The following is a 6,526-nucleotide window of genomic DNA, read 5'->3' on the forward strand; positions in this document are numbered from 1 at the left end:
AATGATGGATTCATTCAGGGGCAGACAAAGGGAGCCTACAGATGCAGTTGCACTCTAAATGCCATCACTCTCAGCCACAGGTGCCGAGGGGCCCAGCTCTTTTCAGAAAAATCAGGGGGTTGAGGAGGCCAAGTGTGGCGCAGCTTCAGTGGCTGCTTCCTCCTCCCCCTCCCCCTGCTGTGTAAGGGAAAGATGGGGGAGAAGCAGCCCCCAGGCAGTGGCAGTGGCAGCAGCAGGAAGAGGCCGAGCACCAGAGAGGAGGAGCTGTCGGCCACTGAAGCTGCACTGCCGTCATGTTTGGCTCTGCCCACTGGATCCTCCTGACATCACGATGTCACATGTGCGATGTTGCGTGTGCGTCTTCAACACACACAATATCTCCCTCACAAGTTGGTGCTTCTGCTCTAAAATATACTTGGAGTTGAGTGTTGATTTCATGCTCTTTATTTCAGCTCATGATAAACAGTGAGTGAGTGCTTTCCTCCAAAACCTCTGGCTATATATACATTATTTACACAATGGGTCCTGTGTGATTGGCTGATTCAACTCCCCTCCTGAAGCCTGATTGGACTGTTTCTGCAGACCAATCAGGTTGGTGCCTTCCTACCGGCCTATTGTTTTAGGATCAAAGCTCAGTACATAAAACCTCTCCTCTAAGTTCCAGTCGCGCCCAGGAGGTTAGCATTCGTAGTCCTTGAGGTACGCCAGCCCCCTACGTATGCATTGCGACCTGGGGTGTTCCTTGGTCAGGGGTTCTGGCTGTGGCTCATAGTCCAGGGCTGCTGGCTGTGACAGGGCTGTTTGGTCTGGCACAGCCGGCCCACTCGGTTGCGGCTCTGGTTCCTGTGGCTGCTTGGCCCCGGGGGTCACCTCTGTGCTTATTGGTTCTGCCCTCTCTTGCCCTCTCCCCCTGCTCTACAGGTCTCACCACCCAGCTATCTCCTTGGGACCCCTCTGTCATGCCCTCCTCCCAGTTTTCTCCCAGGAACTGCCACCGTAGCTGATCGCAGTGGCGGCGCCAGGACAGCCCCCCCCCCCCGTTAGCATCTCGTATGACACGGGACCAGTCGCCTTGGTGACTGTCGCGGGTACCCGTGCCGGGCCTGCCCCAAAATTCTTTGTCTACACAGGGTCCCAGGCCTTGAAGGTCCAGGGGGCCCTGCTTTCCCCCATTGCTACCTCATCCTGAGCTCTGTCAGGGTGAAGGTGGTCCACTCTAATTGCGAAGCGCTGGCCCATGAGTAGTTCCTCTGGGCTCCGGCTGGTCGTTGTGCTGGGGGTGCTGTGCTGGGCTAGAAGGAATGCTGTGAAGCCCTTGTGTCATGTGGCAGAGGGCGTCCTTGGTGGTCCACACCATGCACTTTGCTTGGCCATTGGTGGCGGGGTGGAACGGCGCCGAGCAGACATGGCAGATGGCATTTTGCACTGTGAAGGTCTGGAACTTCTCTGATGTGAATGAGGTTCTGTTGTCCGAGATGAGGGTGTCGGGGAGCCCCTTGCAATGTGAACAGCCTCCGTAGTACCCAGATGGCCATGGCTGTAGAAGTGGATGGTACCCGGGTGACCTCCAGCCATTTGGTGTAAGAGTCCACCACTATGAAGAATGTTTTTCCCTGGAAGAGGCCAGCAAAATCCATGTGCAGTGCTCAGGCGGACTCCCAGAACTTAACTCCTGGCAAGGGCCTTCATTCTCACTACCCCTGGATGGCCATGAGGACCCTTTGGCGGAGGAACTGGGGAACAACCACCCTGCTTCCCCATAACAGGCAACTCTTGTGGGCCAACAGTTCATGTTTGCGGGTCATGTAGGCGGCGAGTTCTGACCCAGGGCTGCTACTGGGCCATCCCCGCCACACCCAGTCCAGGACCCAGGAGATGACCCTATCTCTCATGGAGTGGTGCACTATTTCCTGTGCCTGGATGGGGTGGTTAGGAAGCAGCTCTAGGCTCATAACATCTTCTGTGGGCACTGGGTCGGGGCCTGCCTCTGGTAGTGGCAGCCAGCTGAGGGCATCCACTTTGCCCATCGCCTCCCTGGGCCGGTGGACCAATGCATATTGGTAGCCAGTGAGGAAAATCAACCACCTGAGGACATGGGGGGTCTGCTTCTCAGGGACAAAGAGCCGAGCAGTGCCTTGTGTTCAGTCACCACAGTAAAGGGCCTCCTGTATAAGAAATCGTGGGATTTTTTTACACCCTTCACGATTGCTAGACCTTCCTTGTCAATTTGCGAGTAGTTCCACTCGGCCGGGGTGAGCATCTGGGAAAAGTATGCTACTGGCACCTCTCTCCTGTCTGGGAGTTTGTGTCCCAGGATGGCGCCGATGCCGAAGGGTGAGGCGTCGCATGCGAGCACCACCGGCAGCCTCTCATCAAAGTGTGCCAGGACCGAGTTTGAGCTGAACAAGTCCTTGACTGCCTAGAATGCGGCCTCCTGGTGCTGCCCCCACACCCATGGGGCCCGCTTGTCTAGGAGTCTGTGAAGGGATTCCACTACCGCTGCTACGGCCGCCTTATGAGGAAGGAAGGCATGGTAAAGGTTCAATAGTCACAAGAAGGCTTGGAGTTCAGCCTTACCCTTGGGCGCCAGAGCATTGCAAATAGCCCGCACCTTGTCACCAGTCAGGTGGACCCCATCTGCATAAATCCCAGAAAGTCCACCTGGAGCACTCCTAGTAGGCACTTTTCCTGCTTCACCTTGAGGCCAGCCATCTGGAAACAGTGTGGAGGTGGACAGGACAGTGTGGAGGTGGTCCCCGAACTCCTCGAGCATGGGCCCGGCGATCAATAAATCATCGAAGAAGGGGGTGACGCCAGTACTCCCTTTAAGGAGAGAGTCCATTAGACTCTGGAATATGCCTGGTGCCACGCTGACTCCAAATTGTAGCCGCTTGACCCGGAATGCACCTATGTGCGTTACAATCGTTTGTGCCTCTGCTGTGGCCCCATCCACCGGCAACTGCTGATAGGCCTGGGCTAAGTCCAGCTTGCCAAAAAATTTAGACCCTACCGGGGTGACAAGTATGCATGGGCCGTAAAGGCTTTGTTTATGGTACACTTGTAGTCCAACACAGATGTGGACCGAGCCGTTGGGCTTGATGTGCATGACAATTGGGGTTTCCCAGGGTGTGTTGGGCACCGGCTCTAGCACTCCTTGCTCCACGAGCCGGTCCAATTCCTCATCTATGCAGGGTTTCAGGGCGAATGGGACCCGGCTGGCCTTGAGCCTGATGGGTCGTATGGCCAGGTCTAGCTGTACAGTGACGGGGGGCCCCAGTATATTGTCCCAACGCCTGGTCGAAAACCCCCAGAAACTCTTTGCATTTGGCGTCCATTTGGGAGCTGGTTTGGTTCACCCCAGTGATGGCTATTCCCAGTGGCCCTAACCATTCCAACCCCAGTCAGCTAACATAGGGGCCCTTAACCACGATCAGGTCCACCCTCAATATTGTACCCTGAAGGTTCCCACCCTCAGTGTGGAGACCTTCCATTTCTGAAAGCACTGGAGGGTGAATGGGGTTGGCCTGAGTTTGTGGCCACCATAAGGGATAATAATAATTATTATTAACAATAATTATTGATAATAATAATAATAATAATAATAATAATAATAATAATAATAATAATAATAATTTATTATTTATACCCCGCCCATCTGGCTGGGCTTCCCCAGCCACTCTGGGCGGCTTCCAAAAGAATATTAAAATACTGTGATACATCAAACATTAAAAGCTTCCCTAAACAGGGCTGCCTTCAGATGTCTTCTAAAAGTCTGGTAGTTGTTGTTCTCTTTGACATCTGGTGGGAGGGTGTTCCACAGGGAGGGCGCCACTACCGAGAAGGCCCTCTGCCTGGTTCCCTGTAACTTGGCTTCTCGCAGTGAGGGAACCGCCAGAAGGCCCTCAGTGCTGGACCTCAGTAGAACGATGGGGGTGGAGACGCTCCTTCAGGTATACAGGACCGAGGCCATTTAGAGCTTTAAAGGTCAGCACCAACACTTTGAATTGTGCTCGGAAACGTACTGGGAGCCCATGTAGGTCTTTCAAGACCGGTGTTATATGGTCTCGGCGGCCGCTCCCAGTCACCAGTCTGGCTGCTGCGTTCTGGATTAGTTGTAGTTTCCGGGTCACCTTCAAAGGTAGTCCCACGTAGAGCGCATTGCAGTAGTCCAAGCGGGAGATAACCAGAGCATGCACCACAGGCAGATAGGGTCTCAGCCTGCGTACCAGATGGAGCTGGTACACAGCTGCCCTGGACACGGATTGAACCTGTGCCTCCATGGACAGCTGTGAGTCCAAAATGACTCCCAGGCTGCGCACCTGGTCCTTCAGGGGCACAGTTACCCCATTCAGGACCAGGGAGTCCTCCACGCCTGCCCTCCTCCTGTCCCCCAGAAACAGTACAATTCAATCTCAATCTGTTAGCCGCCATCCATCCTCCAACCGCCTCCAGACACTCACACAGGACCGTCACCGCCTTCACTGGTTCTGATTTGAAAGAGAGGTAGAGCTGGGTATCATCCACATACTGATGAACACCCAGCCCAAACCCCCTGATGATCTCTCCCAGCGGCTGCATGTAGATGTTGAAAAGCATGGGGGAGAGGACAGAACCCTGAGGCACCCCACAAGTGAGAGCCCAGGGGTCTGAACACTCATCACTCATCCCCCCCACCACTTTCTGAACACAGCCCAGGAGGAAGGAGCGGAACCACTGTATGACAGTGCCCCCAGCTCCCAGCCCCTCAAGACGGTCCAGAAGGTTGTTATGGTTGATGACTCGATGGCCCTTGTGGTCTATTCCAACTCTATGATTCTATGATACTATGATTCTATATCAAACGCCGCTGAGAGATCCAGCAGAACTAGGAAACAGCTCTCCCCTTTGTCCCTAGCCCACCGGAGATCATCAACCTCCTTAAGGTCCGTGTCAAGATTATGTATAGAGTTGAACTCATGTCAAGCTCCATGCGGCATGAGGCCCCCTCTATCTGTACCTCTACGTAAATTTTCTCTGTGTTGGAATGGGGCAACTGGTATACCTGGCAGTCCGTGATCTCCATTGAGTTGCCTTGGTGTGTCAGGCCCTGGGACCTGGGGCTATTGGGTTGGTCATCTGATGCCTGACATTGGGCGGGCTGAGCACGACACACCCGGGTGATGTGTCCCGATTTTCTGCACTGTTGGCACTCTGCAGTCTGGAAATGGCAGGTCCTCTGCTAGTGGCTCTCCCCACAGCTTGTGCAGTTCCCCGCTGCTGGCCAAGGCTGCTGTGGTGGACATGCTGGTTGTGTGTGCCACTGCACTCAGTGGACGTCCTCCCTGTCGTATTCTGAGTTGTCAGTGAGGCCTTCGTGGTGGACCCTCAGTTGGGACAGCGGGCTCGGCCGGAAACCTTGTGCAGACCTATCAGCAGCTTTGGTTGCCAGGGCCTCCTCCAGAGTGACCTGGAATGTTAGGTCCTTCTTGGCATAGAGGTGTCATTGCAGCTTCTCATCCCTCAGGCTACCCATGAGGCAGTCGCGGAGCATGTTCTCCAACTCTTTGAAGTTGCAGAGCCAGGCGACCTGGCAGAGGGAGGTCACAAACCCGTTTATGGTTTCCCTGGGGGCTTGCTGCTTTGTGTAGAAGGCGTTGCGGCAAGCTACCACCACGGGCTGTGGAGAAAAGTGCCTCTTCAGCCGTTCCATGATTGTTTTGTAAGGGATGGTAGCAACATTTTCGGGTGTGAGGAGAGCCCGGGCTATCTCGAACATCTCCTCTCTGCAGACGCTGAAGAATGTTGCCCTCTTCTTGGTGTTCGTCATTGCTTCAAGGAGGAACTGGAACCGGGGGGCATGCCCTTCCCAGTTTCCTGATGCTGGGTTGAACGGTGAGAAGCTGTTGTTGGTTGCCATTCTGGGTTCCTTGGGTCCCAGAGCTGAAGCCTGGATGCACAGTGCGATGCAGCAGGGCAATGTGCGGCAGTCAGCTCAGTGGGATCCCATCCTCCTTGCCAGTGAAATATACTCAGAGTTGAATGTTGATTTCATACTCTTTATTTCAGCTCATGGTAAACAGTGAGTGAGTACTTTCCCCCAAAACGTCTGGCTATATATACATTATTTACACAATGGGTCCCGTGTGATTGGCTGATTCAACTCCACTCCTGGAGTGGATTGCTCCTGCAGTCCAATCAGGTTGCTGATTCACTTCCTCCTGGAGCCAGATTGGGCGGCTCCTGCAAACCAATCAGGTTGCTGCCTTCTAGGATCCTACCTGCCTATTGTTCTAGGATCCAAGCTCAGTACATAACATGCTCCCAGGCACCAGGACCACTGGCCAGGGATGATGAGAGTTGAGGTCAAACAGCATCTGAAGAGCACCATGTCGACTGGAAAAAGCAGTAGCTCAGTTGCTCAGTTGCTAGAAGCTGTTTAACCCATTTTCATTTCATTTCATTTCATTTCATTTTCATTTCAGGAAAATGAAAACAAATAGCCCTAAATCAAAACAACTGAAAAAGCAACAACAGACCACTTACTGTA

The 6,526-nt window shown here is 53.7% G+C and overlaps 1 pseudogene; it reads right to left on the reverse strand.

Moving 5' to 3' along the window:
• Positions 1–2,784: 2,784 nt before the first annotated feature.
• LOC114596501 (uncharacterized) lies at positions 2,785–5,896 on the reverse strand (annotated as a pseudogene).
• Between the last annotated feature and the right edge of the window lie 630 nt (positions 5,897–6,526).

Source organism: Podarcis muralis, chromosome 4, assembly GCF_964188315.1.
Source record: "Podarcis muralis chromosome 4, rPodMur119.hap1.1, whole genome shotgun sequence".
NCBI classification, from domain to species: Eukaryota; Metazoa; Chordata; class Lepidosauria; order Squamata; family Lacertidae; genus Podarcis; species Podarcis muralis.